Source organism: Passer domesticus, chromosome 1 (genome assembly GCF_036417665.1).
Source record: "Passer domesticus isolate bPasDom1 chromosome 1, bPasDom1.hap1, whole genome shotgun sequence".
NCBI lineage: Eukaryota > Metazoa > Chordata > Aves > Passeriformes > Passeridae > Passer > Passer domesticus.
The window spans coordinates 95,494,526-95,509,582 of record NC_087474.1 but is presented as its reverse complement, the minus strand read 5'-3'; the positions used below and the strand labels follow the sequence as shown (position 1 = coordinate 95,509,582).

Below are 15,057 nucleotides of genomic sequence, written 5' to 3'. Positions count from 1 at the left end.
GGCAGTTTTTTGCTCTGTCTTAACTGTGCTTGTATGCTTAATTAGCAATGCCCTATTACACAAGGATGTGTATATACTGGTACTTTTATCCCTTTCTCTGCTGCTTCATATCAAAAATTTTCTAGACAGTTAGGAAAATTCCCACCAGTCACAAAGAGCTATGCCTAAATTGCTCCAGATTGTACCTAGCAAAAAACATAGCATCACCAGCCTCAAGGTTATGAATTTGAATATAGTTGTTCAGTGAGCAGTAGTCTATTTAATTTGGGGTTTTGTGGATGTGTTTTTTCTTCTGTGAGGTGATTTCCTGTCACTTGAGGGAGACATGTCACACTTCTGTCTCCTATTGCAAGGCAAATCAGATTGTGCTCTTGTTTAGAAATTGAGATTTTTTTTTTTTGAGTGCACTTTATTAATATATGGATTTTGGATTATTATTATTTGATTTAGTTCTGTATTTCTAAAAATGGCTTCATTTAGTACAGCTATATTTTCACACTTGTCAGTGTCAGTGGTTAGGAAGCACTGGAGTTATTTTCTTATCCAAGAAAGAAGAAACAAGTCCTGCTACAGTCTCTTCTTGTTTAGGCAGTGCAGTAGACTTTTGTCCCTTACAGAGGTGAGCCTAGGTCAAGCACAGGCTTACCCTGACACCAGCCCAGGGAAAGGAGATCTCTTAACTGGAGTGAAATTGCAGTAACTTCATGTTGGAAGTTGTGAGAAGCACGTGTCTTCCAGATTTTCTGGCACAGTAAAGCCCCTCCTGAAATGCTTTATGGGTTTTTTATACAAACCTGCTTTCTGCAGGACTAGTTAATCTTTTCTACATCTAAGGTGGTACATGTTCCTAGACACAGTGATGTAGAGGTCAGTTTCTGAAGCAGCATAGCATTGCTGGCAGTGGAAATCAGATTTTCTGGGCATGTACTTCTTGTATCTATGGATCATCGTAATGTTTTTTTCACAGACAGGACCTTCACTCATCAGACAGCTCTTGCAAAGCAAGCAGAATCACTGTCATTTATCATAGGGAGAATCTGCTCAGAGATATTATTTTTATAAATAGTTTTGAAAAGATGACTGGATTTAAAATGAGCGGTACAGAAACCTGGGACACTTGCATGTCATTTGAAAGCTGAACTTTCAAGGAAAGCTGGGATAAAGTTTTTATTTCTACTCTCTGTATCTGTTGACTCCTGTTCATTGTAGAGTCTAACTACCAGAGAGTGGACTTGAAACTCTCCTTTGGTGAGGCAAAAATGAGTACAGTAGGAAAGCATCAAAACAGGAAGACAAAAGATTGGAGCAGCTGTTTTTTGAAAAAGCTTTACACAAAAGACAAGGCTGGCAGGTAGGAAGACTAACCTTAGGGAGGGAATTTTTTGAGGTAGGAAGTAATTTGGAATATCTTCTAGTGAAGGTGAGTCAGTGCAGACAGCTACAAGAGGATAATGTAGGTGGAATTGTGGAATCTTTTTTCACAGGTGCAGCATTTGACTGTTGATAGGACAACTCAAATTTTGTATAACAGATGACTATTCCCTGAAGCATTAAGCAGGGAAGTATAGTGTCCCTGTATGTGAAAGGATTTAAGCAGAGTGTAAGCAGCAATGCTCTGACCTGTTGAAAGAGACAAATGGTTCCTTAGGGTAAAGATCTGATGTAAGTCTGAAGAGATGATTTCTGATTTTTTCTCTTTCATTCTGACATTCAGTGGAAAGGATGCTTCTGCAGGGGTTTGTGTTGCAGTTTCAGTTTGTTTTGTCATGTAAGATATTCACACTAGTGAATTCACTGTTTTCATCCTTAATTGATTTTTCAGTGATTTAATGCTTTTAATGAAGACCAGTGTTGTCTGAACAATCTTGAGTACAGCTGTGAAAGCACTTGGAGAATCAATGTATTTTTGTTTTCATTTTTTGCCATTTCTTTTCATTAGAAGGCTATTTAGCCTTCTAATTGCCACCCATCTAAAATTTTAGTTTGATTACTCTGTTTGGCAAACTCTATTCGGCAAACTCTATTCATAAGTAGCAGTTTTACCTCAAAAATTGTGTTTCTATTCAGGAAATAACATTATCTTTGAAAAACCTAGCAAAAATATCTTTTCATCATGACAGGTTTGAGAAATGAAAAATTTATGTGGTTTTTAAACTTTCTTTAGGGTAAATAAGGCAGAGACAGAGGTTACCACACTGTAGCGGTTTTTTCCTAGACTGCAGAAAGAACACAGCTGGAATGGGTGCCAGAACAGATTATTTTATATAGTTCTCTTACATGATGCAAAGTGAAGAATGATGATTTTATGTTTTTATTCATAGCAAGCATTTCCTTCCCTCATGCAGGGCTTTGTCCATTAAAAAAAAAACAACAAAAAAAACAAAACAACAACAAACAAACAAAGTCTGTATGTTAGTAAATTGGTTCATGCAGAAGAGACCAACTAAGTGTTGGTACCTGTCTAAATCTCAAATTATCTTGGTGGTGGGAGTGTGCAATGGTTAAAAGGGAAACAATAAAAAGCTTTCCTGCATGGAAAAGATTTTCATACAAATGGAAAAACTTGTACATACTGTAAACATGTACAACTCTAAGTGTTCATCACTTCATGGTGATTATGTCGAGATTGCTCTGGTTTTAACTCTAAAGGCTCCTAATATCTGAGTAACAGACCTGGGATTCAGCTGCTATTCTGGAATGCCTGTTGGGAACTAACAAAGAGACATATTAAATGCTTATCTGAACATGAGGTTTAGCTTCATTAAAAAGTAATCATCATAATCATAAAATTGTAGCATACCATGCTAGTAGGGAACTCAAACAGTGTTTAAGACAAACTTTCTTGGCAAAAGCATGGTCTAGAAAAGCTGTCCCTTCGCTGTGTCCATCTGAATCTTAAAAGTGTCTAATGCTGGGGAATTCACCACTTCCCTGGGGAGATTATTCCAATGGAAATTTTTCTTGTTGTTAAAAATTTTCCTCTTGCATCCAATCAGAATCTCATGAGTAACTTGTATCCATTACCCCTCATTTTCCCCATATAATTCTTTGTAAAAAGGGAGTCTTCATCTTCTTTGATGACAGTCTTTGAGGAAGTGTCCCATAAACCTTCTTTTCTCAAGCCTGAACAAGCCAAATTCCCTAAGATTTCCTCTATGCCCATCTTCCCACCCCTCTGATCAGCTCTCTGGTCCTCTTCAGGACTCTTTGCAGCCTGTCCACATATTTGAGGATCTAATACTTAGGGATAGCCAGAACAGAGTTTGCTTGAGAAGGGGGTGTTTAAACCAAAACAACATAATGTGGCCATATCAGGAAGTTCCAGAACAGAGTGTGGTCCTTGTGCTACTGCTGCTGTGATGTGTCCATGGAACAGACTGCTGCAGGACAGTGGATGACCTCCATGAGGCAAGTGGGATGGGAGGGAGCTTGCAACTGGAAACTTACACAGAATTTGTAACTAGTTTTGCATGAGAGGACAGGGCATTTGCAGATTGTCAGCAACATCTGCCCAGAGGTGAATTTGAAATGGTGTAATAGATATAACACTGGGTAGGAAAGCAGTATGGGAGAGGAAATCGAGGATATTCTTTCTCAAGTATCCCATTTTAGAAGCCAACAGCATGTCTTAGATTGCAATTAGAATAAAGGTATAGTGTTAAGCAGTTCAGTTTTCTCAATATAATGTATCTCAACAGATTATTTGGTATAGCCCTCATTCCTGGAGCACTTGGGATTGCACAATGTGTTGTTTTGGATGGCAGACTGGCATAAATATTGCCTTCCCTCAAGGCAAATAATCTTACTCTTCTGTTTTAAATACTTTATGTTTAGAGTATGGTCATGCTGTGAGCCTGCTCTGGAAACTAATCACTCTCAAAAGTAATCTGTCAGAAGTACAGAGATGTTTTGAAGCCAGATCAGCTCACAACAAAATGACACAAATGTCATCCAAACACAGCTATCTTATCTAGAGAGGTAGATTGGAGGAGTGATTCTGACAATACCTGAAGAAAGGATTTTTGGGAGAAGCTTTGTAATGGAATATTGCAATTCTTATTATGGGGAAAGAAAGCATTATTTTGCAGATGGGAACTGAAATAATGTGAGGGTAAGGACTCCTCTATACCCGATTTTTTCTTCCCCATTTTTTTTTTAATATAACTGTGTTAACATAATTTTGTATCAACAGACTTAAAGTCAATCTTCATTCTGGAGTGGATATAAGCTGTACTAAAACCATCAGCTCCAGTATAATTGTATCCATGTTTGCATGCTCATCAAGGTAACTGGGGAGCCTCCATGGCAACTCACACCCCTAACAGCACTGTTTCAAAAATGTCACCCTCACAGCAACAGGCTAAAGACAGGGAGGAGGAAGGAAGAGCTGACTCCCACTTGTTGGATTAATAAGCAAATGCTCCCCATTGAACTATTTTCCTTAGCTGTCAGGCAAGTAATTTCCAAAAATGGTAATGGACAGACTTTGAAAAGCAAGCCCATTGATCACAAGCCCAAGTTCATTCAAAGGCTGGCAGAGTGTGGCTACTGGCTTAATCTGCAGTGCCAGATTTCAAATAACTCCTTATGCAGGGGCGATTTCTGGGTTTTTGTGCCTTTTGAAAACTCTCCTTCAAAACTCAAGTGTTTAGGAAAATAAACAAGCAAGGAAATTGTATATCATTTCTGTTATCAACATAAATACAGTTAACTTCACTATGATCATAATTTTTTGATTCAAGATATCTAATCTAGACAAGTTACACCTATAAAAATTATGAAGCCACAGAAGGTTAAGGTAGGATTATTGTTAAATTAGGCCCAAGTGAAAAATATCCCCCTTGACAAGGAGTAGTCACAGTAATCTCCAATTTCTGAACAGCCTCTGACTGCAAGAAACTGCCAGCTTTGAAGAAACATCTATTTATTATTAAAGCATATAAAATATAAACAGAAAAAAACTTTTCTGATTGAGTGGTTATATAAACAGAACAAAATTAGTGTAGGCATTCCCTCTGTGAGAGACTCAGTCTGTTAATGGTAAGTGATATCATTGGATCAACAAGACACTTGCCAGAAAATCTGCAGATAGAGGGGTATTTTAGCCCCTTTGCTCCACAGCAGGCCTGAGGGCAGGCTGTGTGATGCCTGGGGGCAGGTTATCAAAATGCAGGGTGCCTGTCCTTGGGTATCCTGCTGGAGGGCTCTGCTGGTCAGCTCTCACCCACAACATGCTTGATCTCTGCACAGCCTCACAATCCACAGGAGTCCTTACCTGCTTGGATACAGATCATGCTCTTCTCTGGAAAAGTGCTGTGTAGAGAGCTCTTGCCCAGGCTAAAAAAATGCCTTTTAAAAATAGCAGTGACTATCAGCTTTCTCTAAAATGGACCATCTTTACTTTGAGATGGATACTTAGCATTTGGACCACATGGAGGAAGAGCAAAGTAAAATGAGATGCTTACCAAATTAACTGCTCTGGACCTTGCCTTTCATCTTCCCTGTCTTTCATGTGATAGGCTGAGAACTCGGGATCTGATTCATGAGGAGCTGCAAAACACATTATTTTTATGAAGAGTTTATGTTTTTAAGGCAAGAGTGTCTGTGGCTAGTTAACCTATGGTTTAAAGGCTTCAATAATGCTTTTGCATACTTTATTGGCAATAAAATAGATCTAGTGCAGAAATGAGGGACATACAATTGCAACTTGGCTTTAGTTTAGGAATCAATGTAAAATGAACATGAAGTAGAGGGAAATATATTTTGAATAGTTTCAGACAGATGTCTCAACAGGAAGTACCTTCAGTGTAGTTCTCAGCAAAAAACTTTAAAGACGTTTTCCTTTAATGGTGGATCTTGCATACTGTGGTCTCAGTTTGCAATGGCTGAATGAAAGTGAGGAAGAGGCTGTAAGGAGAGTCAAGTCCTTCACCATTAAGGGATCTAACAAGCTCGTAGGACAGCATAAGGGCAGACAATGTAATCAGTCACTGGCTGTTCCAGCCACCGAGCTGGAATGCTGGTGTGCGCTGCACTGGCTGCAATGACAGAGAGGTCTACTGAGCCTTCTGGCCAAACAGAATAACATGAAATGAAAATAAAAGCTACTGGGATCCACTTTAATAGCAACTCATTCTATAATGCCTCTATCATAAGAGTATTTAAAAACGTTTTATTATATCAAAGCACTATGACAGTTCCAATATTGTTTGGGTGCTGTCGATGGCCAAAAACCTACATTTTTAAAGAGTCTGTATTACTTTTTTTTTTTTTAAGGTGGCATAGAAAATAATGGGAGACAGAGCTTTTTTCTGAAAATGGACCTTATGGTAGATTGCTGTATGTTCACCTGTAACAAGAAAGGTATGATTTAAATAGTGCCGGAAGAAATAGTTTAGCTTGGTTTGATGTCACTTCTCTAAAAGTCCTGCATATTCTGTAGGGAGCTTACCTTGAGTGCAGTGACCATGGTATCTGTAACATCCCACAGGAGCTCAGCAGCAGTCTAGAAAATGTATGGCATCATCAGATAAAACATTAAATGGAGGATTGTACTGGAATAGAGATAAAGCTAATGTGTAAAAGGGCAGTTTCTCTACTCTTTTCACTGATAAGAAGTGCTATTTCCTTTATGCTTTGAATCTCAATTAGCTGTCTCAACTACCTAAAAGAAGTTGAAGTTCATTGTGAATCATATTGGGTCTGACTGCCACCATAGCAATATGTAGCTACATCCCTTTCACTTGTTTTGCATCTAGAAGATTTTCTTTTAAATGAGAGCTAGAAGGGTGCTATATAATTTTAATTGTATCAAATTTTGTTGTCCAGCTATGCAAAAGAAGAGTACCTCTTTGAAGTTCATGGAAAACTCACAACATGTGCTCTTTAAAAGATACAACAAAGGCAGAACTCACATTTCATATTGTTGATCAGAATTTTACTCAGAACATGAGCCTGAGTTCAGACTTTCTCTAAGTCTGGTAATTCATCTAGGTTCTAGAATTTTTAAAAGTAACAAAAAAATTCTGTAAGGTCATATTTTAAAACCTTTTTCCTTTTGTAAGGAAAATTTGTAAAGTTGTTTTGAGAAAGAGCAATAATTTGCAAGATACCGTGTGATGTTTTTCTCCACTGCCAAGTGCTTAGAGGAAAAGAAAAAGTTCTTATTAGACAGCTAGGCTAGAATATTGAGCTGATCCTGTAATGCTCATTCAATGGCATATGGTTTTTGTTCCAGGATAAAATTAACTCTGCTGCTTTTTTTGTGAGAAGGGAGGAATAATTACCGTGCTTTGCTCTCTCATCAGTATGCTGGCCTGCTGTCCTGGCTTTTTAGTACCTGGTTTACAGGCATCAGTAGCTTGGTTTTGTTTCCTGCTACCTTGTCCTTCAGCCACCAGTGTTTGCATGGTCATTTCACCTTGTGTGTTAATGGCCCTGCTTTCTAAACCTCAGCTATCTTATTTCCACTGTGCTGTTCTGTGCTGATACTATACCATTAATCATTTTCACTTCTTCCACTGCTTGGGTATTCATCAGATGTCCTGAAGTTTGCTTTATGTTGTCTTTTCTCTGTGCTCTTTTCCCTTTCAAGGGAAAATTCCTCAAGGATCTCTATACAAGTATTAACAGATTGCTATCAAACAAGTTGCAATTAAATGGTGAGCTTATGCTTTGACCAAGGGAAGTACAAATGTATTATTTTCTCTTGTAGGGCAACTTAAAACTCTTTTTTTGTTTGCTTGTTCCTGTTTGCTTTTTATCAAGTGAAATGTTCTCAACTCTGTGCAGCATTTAATGGGGTTAAGGTACAGTGATAGTTACCTCCTGTAGATAGCTGTCATTCCTAAATGCAGAGGCGTAAGATTTAATTGACTGATGCAGTGAAATATTTGGGTGAGATATTTCACTAAAGAGAACAGTCCATACATTTGACCTCACACAAAATAGCTGGATAGTCTACATTAGTCTAGATCTGGCAGGTTCATACTGGTGAAATCAGTATACAGTGTTTTCAGAAAAGTTTTTGGGGTTCAGTGTGTTGCTCATATTCAGCGTGAGCTGCAAGATGCCAGACTTTTTAAAATTGCTTTATGAGAAATGAGTTGACAGCCTTTCTTATACATCTGTCATCTGGCTGGAAAGTAAGCATCAGGATCTTTTCAACTGTCAGCCAGCCAGAGACCCCCTTTCCCTGCACAGGAGAGATAGGAAACAGACATTGGCACCTCTTACTAGGATTTCAGCATTAGTGTTTGAAGGAAAGCTCAGTGGGTGTGAAGTTTATCTCTACTATTCTGGCAAGTCTGTGCTGCCCTGGCACAGATAATCAGAAAAGTTTCCTTTTAGTTCATAATGAGGATGGCAAAACACTTTTGCTTGGGGCAACTGCTGCTTGTGGTGACCCTGCCCAGAGTGAGTTCTGGTGATTTATTGTTTGAGTTTGGTGCTTGTGGAGAAGGATTGAAAATTGCAGTAGGATGTGGTGTGTAAAACCACAGTGGAGCCCGCAGCAAAACAATGGAGACAACACCTCAGTGCTAACTTCCAGGACATACAGTTCCCATTTGTCTCAAAGTAGCCTGAGCAAGTCCAGCTGTTCTGACTGCAAGGATTCTGGCAAACCATGATGTCGGGTGCCAGCCCAGAGCTCCTCATCATGTTGTCATGCTTCAGGCTGAAACATGTTCCTTTATTCCTCTCGGTCCCTCCAGCCTTTCCAAAACATCCAGAATACCAATGCATCTAAAATATTGCAAGCACATAAATATTTTAACAGATTACTAGGAGGTACTGGTCTGGCATGCTACACTGTAAGAATGCCAAAGCAAATGTTGAGAGAGACTCTCTTTTTTTCTTTTTTTTTTTTTCTTTTTTTTTTTTTTTTTTTTTAACAAGGTCTGAGAATGCGGTCAGTCTTCAGCTTGGGTCTTTTAGTTGGGATTTTTTTTTTTGGCATGTTTTTAGTAAGCTTTCACCACAAGAAATCGGATGGAGTTCTTCTGACTTATGGTGTGCTGCAAAAGTATATCAAATGGCTCTGTTCCAGGGAAAAAATATACCCAATCCAAATCATAACAGATAGACTTGTTTTATGTCTGCAGGCCCTTGATGAAGCATAGACCTGATTCAGACCTCTGTTCAGCACTGCATCTCACAATGTCCCTTTCCTGAGGTTTAGCCAAACCACATTCCCCCACACAAGATGTTGTTGCCAGTCAGGTGGTGATCATGATCTATCACACAGCTGACTGTGGCACCCAAAATAGAAATTCTGTGGTGACCTATCACCTGAAGATGTCATATTTCTTCTTAATGGGTTGTCCTCTGCTGTTCTGCTGAGATGTCTGTTCACAGTCTGGCTCTTAAAATTCATGACCAGCACTATCAACCTGTATTGTTCATACTCTCACAGTGACTAATTCTGTCTGCCTGTGACATCCTTATCCTATACAGAACAAGGGGAGGAGTGGTGTATTTTGGCTCACCAAGTCAATGGAGAACCTGGCAATCACCTGCATCATTATAGTTTATGAATATCAGTCACTGCTGTTTCCTGAGCTGAACCAGCAGTTTCCTTGTCTGTGTCTGGTTCTCCCCTTAGTGTGAGCACCTCTGTTTATAAGTTTGTACTTCCTCAATTTGCACATTCCTTTCTGCTTTGGAGCCTCTGTGCCTTGGACTTGTTTGTTCAGGGAAGTAGCTAATTAAAAAGAAGAAACTTCTTTTTTTTTTTCTTTTTTTTCTTTATTTTTTATTTTTTTTTCTTTTGGTACTTTCTTTCATGTATTTTGCTTCAGAATGTGATTTGTGGCGTGAAGTTCAACAGGTGGGAGCTTGCTGCTTACATTTGTTGCTGAGCAGGGAGGGCAAGGACCCAGAGCAGCTTTGTGGCTCCAGTGAGACAAAAGAGGTGCAGGAAAGTTAATACACCCTGGCTGCTCTGAATGTGGGCAAGGGACAGAAACTGTATGTCAGACTGATGCACCTGGTTCAGACATGGTCACCCTGTCAAGGATGTAGGTGTCTGTCCCTCCTTGTTGAGGAAGCAGTGCTGTCCTGTGGGTGCACTGAGTAAGGCACTGAAAACCAGAACACAACACACTCATAACACCAGAACCAAGAGCTTTTGGTTTTCAGTTCTGTGGCTATAAACTCTAGCCAGCACAGATAAGAGCTCCTTCCTCTGTGGGTTTTCTGGTGTCTTAAACAGTACAAGTTTTCATTGAACTGATTCCTTTACTTGTGGGGGTCACAAGATATCTCTCCACTATTAGGGTGATTTTTTTATGAAGGAACCTCAGAGACCTCAACAGTGCTGAAATCATTGCTTTGGTTCTAAAGTTAATGGTGGTAGAAAAAAAAAAGAAAAGGAGCAAGAAGCTTAGAAGAAAAGATAAACATAGGCAAATATCACCTCAGCCGCATTTCCACAGCAAAACAGATTAAGTGAAGGAAAAAATAGCAGATATTGCTTTTCCCTCACCACCACTGGGTCTGTATAAGTGTTTGAAAGGGCTGTTTAAATGTTCATGCACCTGTTTTTTTTACACCTTGGAGATTCAGTACTGAGCCTCTGTGGCTTTGAGGAGTTTGGCAGGCAATACATCCATTGCTTGAGCTGAAGCTCTGGAAAGCTGTGATTGAATTAAGAGGTGGCCTCCAGTGAGGGACTCCTTTTCTACTTATCAGCAAATAAAAGCATGTGCACTGCAGCTGAGAGAGCTTTAAGTAGTGCCTTCAGAGCCATTCATCTCTTCATGCCCAGAGCTGAACCTGAACAGCAAACTGCAATTGTGACAGCAGAGAAGGAAGGCTCGTGCCAGCTCCGAAACATTGGTTCAACAATTGCTCACAGCGGTGAGAAAAAGGCTGAACTTAGATGCATTGCTGAGAAATTCTGGCATGGGAATCCCTTACCTAGAATATGTAGTTGATTTATCACTTTCCCAAGTTTGTTTTGTTTCCCACTGAGTCTTTTCTCCTCCACCCAAAATACATTTTTGCTTTATTATCTTGTAATGGAGGGACTATTGCAAGTAAAGACTCTTAGTTAACTCTATCCAGATGTCTGCATGGGACTCAAACCATGATTGCTCAAATAATAAGAGGAACCCCTAGATATCTGAAATTGTCCCCTCACACTGCTGACAGAACTTGACTAAAAGATTTTTAAAAAATTATTAATCTTTGTAAGTTCAGCATACCAAGGAATTTGGGAATAAGTATTTTAAATATCAGTGTCTTATGGTACTGAGGATCAAATAGATCCCACACAAATTTTTCTTTTAGAACTTTCTTTTTGAAGAAGCTTATAAGTTAGAATATGATATTTGTTTCTGCATGGTGAAGTTCTATGGTGGATGCCTTGCTGCAACTCAGTAGCAGCTGCTCTCCAGTCTTTTCCATGGCATGCTTTCTTAATGCTTAGAGGAAATTTTAGGAAATGAGAAATGGCTTTTAGAGAAACTGTGAGAAGGGGAGTAATTAACTTATCTTCAACAAAACATGACAAAAGTCAGAGAAACTATTATAGCTACTCCTTTTGAAGGAACACAGGAACATTGGCCCCTTGCTTCCTCTATGGCTCTGCTGTGCCTTGATAAATGCTGGAGCAAACCAGGAGAGCAGAACATGGTGATTCCAAATGGGGAAGTGCATTTTTGGTCTGCAAGATACAGAAGGGGATCTGTTGCCTGGAATGATTTTCAGTGACTTCAGCAGACACACTTGGAGCTCAGTCTTGCTGCCTGTCCTCTTCTAAGCCAATCCATCAGCAGTTTATTTGCAGTTCTGCCTGTGTGTGGTGGCATTGGTCTTGTTTGCATAAGGTTTCTTCTTGAAGTATTTCTCTATTGCAGAGCAGCAGTCAAGCTTTTCCTTGACAAACATTGTAGCAAAGTCTTTGGAGACAACCCAAATTATGGGTTATTCATCATTTTGTATTGTTCTGTGGCACACAAAGTACCAACAGGTACCATTTAGAGATGCTTCTCTGACAATGTTTTTATAATAGTTGCAGAATTATCCCAGCTGTCCCCAAGCCAGTTGCGTGTATCCTAGAGATGTGACTTCACCAGCAACTTTTAATTTAAAATCCAAATATTGGCATAAGTTCACTGAAGGGTAAAGCAATGAGTGTAAGGACTGCTATAAAGGAGCAAGATTTTTCTAGAGAGATCCTGAAGACCTGTTGTTCCTTGGCCAATTTGTTTTTGCAGAGGATGAGCATCCTGCTATTCTTACAGAGGAACAGAAGAGCAGACTGGAGAGAGATTAGCACTGTTTCTGTTCATGGACAGCAACCTGGGATTTTTAAGTAGTTGTATGCCAGTTATGATATAGATGAACATGTTATGAAAAGTGGAGACAAATGTTTACTCTAATGTGTTGCCCAGATTTAATAAATCCTGACAGACAGCCAAGCTACAGGAAGCTTTGAAACTGCATACCAAAAGATCTGTGATTACTGAATTACCTGAGAGAATTTTTTCAACATGAATCCCTCCTTAATGCACCTTCTTCAATGTCCCCACAGGGACAAACTCAAAGGCAAGCAGGACTTAGAAGGCTTTTAAGCTGGGAATTGCATTTTGTGAGACACATTTTTAAGAGGAGGACCTATAGCATTTCAGTGAAGTAAAATGCCAAGTTAATGAAAGTGTGAAGAAAAGAAATCTGTTGTAGTTAAAAAAGCTGGTCTATATTTTCTTTAAATGCGCTACAATCCAGAAAATTAGTTCTGCTTTGGAATATATCTTCATGGCCATAATGAAATTTGGGAAGGACTTTAAAGTTGCTTGGTTTTCTTTTCCTTAGCTGTTCAGACACCTATTCTCATACAAAACCTGCTGCAACTCATGTCCTGGAAGAGCTACACAGTTTTCTTCAACCAAAATTGCTACACCCACAGGCTATTATGGAGGTGGGTTACAGGTCCTTCCAACAAATTCTTTGTTTTTCATGGTATAAAAAGTCTTTGGAAAGGGAGGGCTAAGTGGCCTGTCCTGTTCACGCCAAAGGTCATTCCACTTCATTTGATCCAGCTGTGAAAGGCACCAGAATTGTTGGGATTATGTTGTGTTATTCTGGAAAAACTTCAGCTAACTGAGAGCAATCAGCCTTCTGGTTGTAATTTGCACCCCATGAACTGACACCATGTTTTTTACTTGAGTTGTGAAAAAGTAGAGATTTTGTCTCCCTGGGAGTTATCTGTCTTAATTGGGCACTAACTCTGATTGCTAATTTTTCTTTGAAGGGCTTATTTAAGTACACTGTCTTGTAGGTTTGGAGGACTCTGAGTTTTGACACAGTGTAAAAGTAGAGGACTTTTTTTTAGGTTTTTCTGTTTTGATGAGATTGGTCTTCCTGCTGTCACTTACCTCTCTATAGTAGTAATTAAATATTTTTATGGTTGGAACAGGGTATGATGTTCTTTTGCTGTGAAACCTTGTGCAGGCTGACCTGAGTAACTGGCAGTGAAATCAACAGCAAGAGGTTGTGGGACAGTGCCTAAGAAGTTGATATTCCACCTGACACCTGCCCAGTTGGGGAGTTTTAGGGCTGTGTCATGTAGACATATTTTTTGACCCCTGCAATTCTCTAGAAGCTTCACAAGAGGCAACAGCAAGCTGTAGGATACTCTGTGTTTTGGAATTATGATGAAATGGGAAAATTTAAGCTAATTAAAATAACTATTTGGGGACCTTAAATGTCAGAGCTCTGAACACCTCATCCTGATTGTTGGGAATGAAGAGACCAATTGGCTTGGTCCTCATTACCATTGCTTCTCTATGGCTGTGCTTACACTGTGTTTTAGATTATGGGTTGCCTCTAAGTGTTTCACATGTGATAGTGAGAAACATGTACTGCTTCCCCGCATGAGATGCACTCTATGCTCCACATTGCCCAGATGCTTATTGGAAAAGTCACTGTAATTGAGGGTTTCTACTGCCTGTCAGAGCTGTAAGCGTGAAATCCTCAAGGAAGGTTCTTTGTGCCACAGCTGCATGGTGTGGCACAAAGTCAGGGAGTTTGTAGCCTGCAGGTGGGGATGCTCACCCTGGTGCTCCTCATGTTTCAGCGTTGTGGGTTCACTAGGAGTCCTGGAAGAATAGCCCTGAACAATTTGTGCTGCAGGTAGAGGGCTGGAGTTCAGCTCTTGCTGAGGTGTTCTCCCCACTGATTCCTGAGATTTGTGCCTGGGTTTAAGCACCTGGATTTCACTGATAATTACTTGATAGATATTTGTGAAACAAAATGTAATCTTTGAACTGCTTTCTATTCCTTCACTTTTGCCTCTTAAAACACTGCCTTTAGAACCAAGTAGATTAATGACATTTTGAGAAAATTAAAAGTTCAGAAATTGAACTGCTAGAGGTGAATTTTTTAGTTTACTATTAAATACATTTGCTGGGGTTATATCCTAATCTCTGTTGAATAGCTTTGCTGTTCAGCCATTTACCAGAGGAACATATTCCAACTGAACATTCCCAGGGGTGCAGGGGCCAGGCAAGTCCTGGTGGGCATCAGCACACCAGATGAGGATGTTTGGTGCTTCAAGCCTGCAGAAACCCTACCATTCTCTTTTCCCAGGTTTCCTGGCTTGCTGTTTAAGCACAATGCCCTCTGTTCACTGTCTGTATGTGCCATTCAGTTCATGATACAGCTGCCTTGGTGCCTCCCCAGCCCAGTGCAGACAGCAGTGTATCCCACAGCTCCACAAGTCAATACAACATGGAATAGGAGATTAAAAGTTCTATGAAAATTCCAAATCACATTGCTTTCCCAAGCTACTGCAAGAACTGTGCCATTGGACATAAAACAATAAGAAATGGTGTCCCAGCCTCCCTTTTGCTGGGGAACAGTAACTGACACTAGGTAAAAATTTTACAGGATTCAGATTCCCTTTTGTGGGTTCTTGTCTGAATTGCATGTTTGAATGTCTGCTGACAGCTTTTTTCGTACCTGGTGGTGCAGGCAAACAGTCACCTCTCAACTTTTTCCCATGGTGCTCAACTTTCCACCGTTTGTTCAAGTATTGGCCTCCTCCCACTG

General features: G+C 39.8%; 1 long non-coding RNA gene across 1 annotated transcript in view; it reads right to left on the bottom strand.

Annotated features, from left to right (window-relative positions):
* LOC135306299 (uncharacterized) overlaps positions 1–15,057 on the bottom strand; it is a 46,124-nt gene that overhangs the window by 26,884 nt on the left and 4,183 nt on the right. The window contains exons 2-3 of the long non-coding RNA XR_010367101.1: positions 6,452–6,505; positions 5,466–5,550 (exon numbers count right to left, since the gene is read on the bottom strand). This is a non-coding gene — a long non-coding RNA (uncharacterized LOC135306299). The remainder of the gene's footprint in view (positions 1–5,465; positions 5,551–6,451; positions 6,506–15,057) is intronic.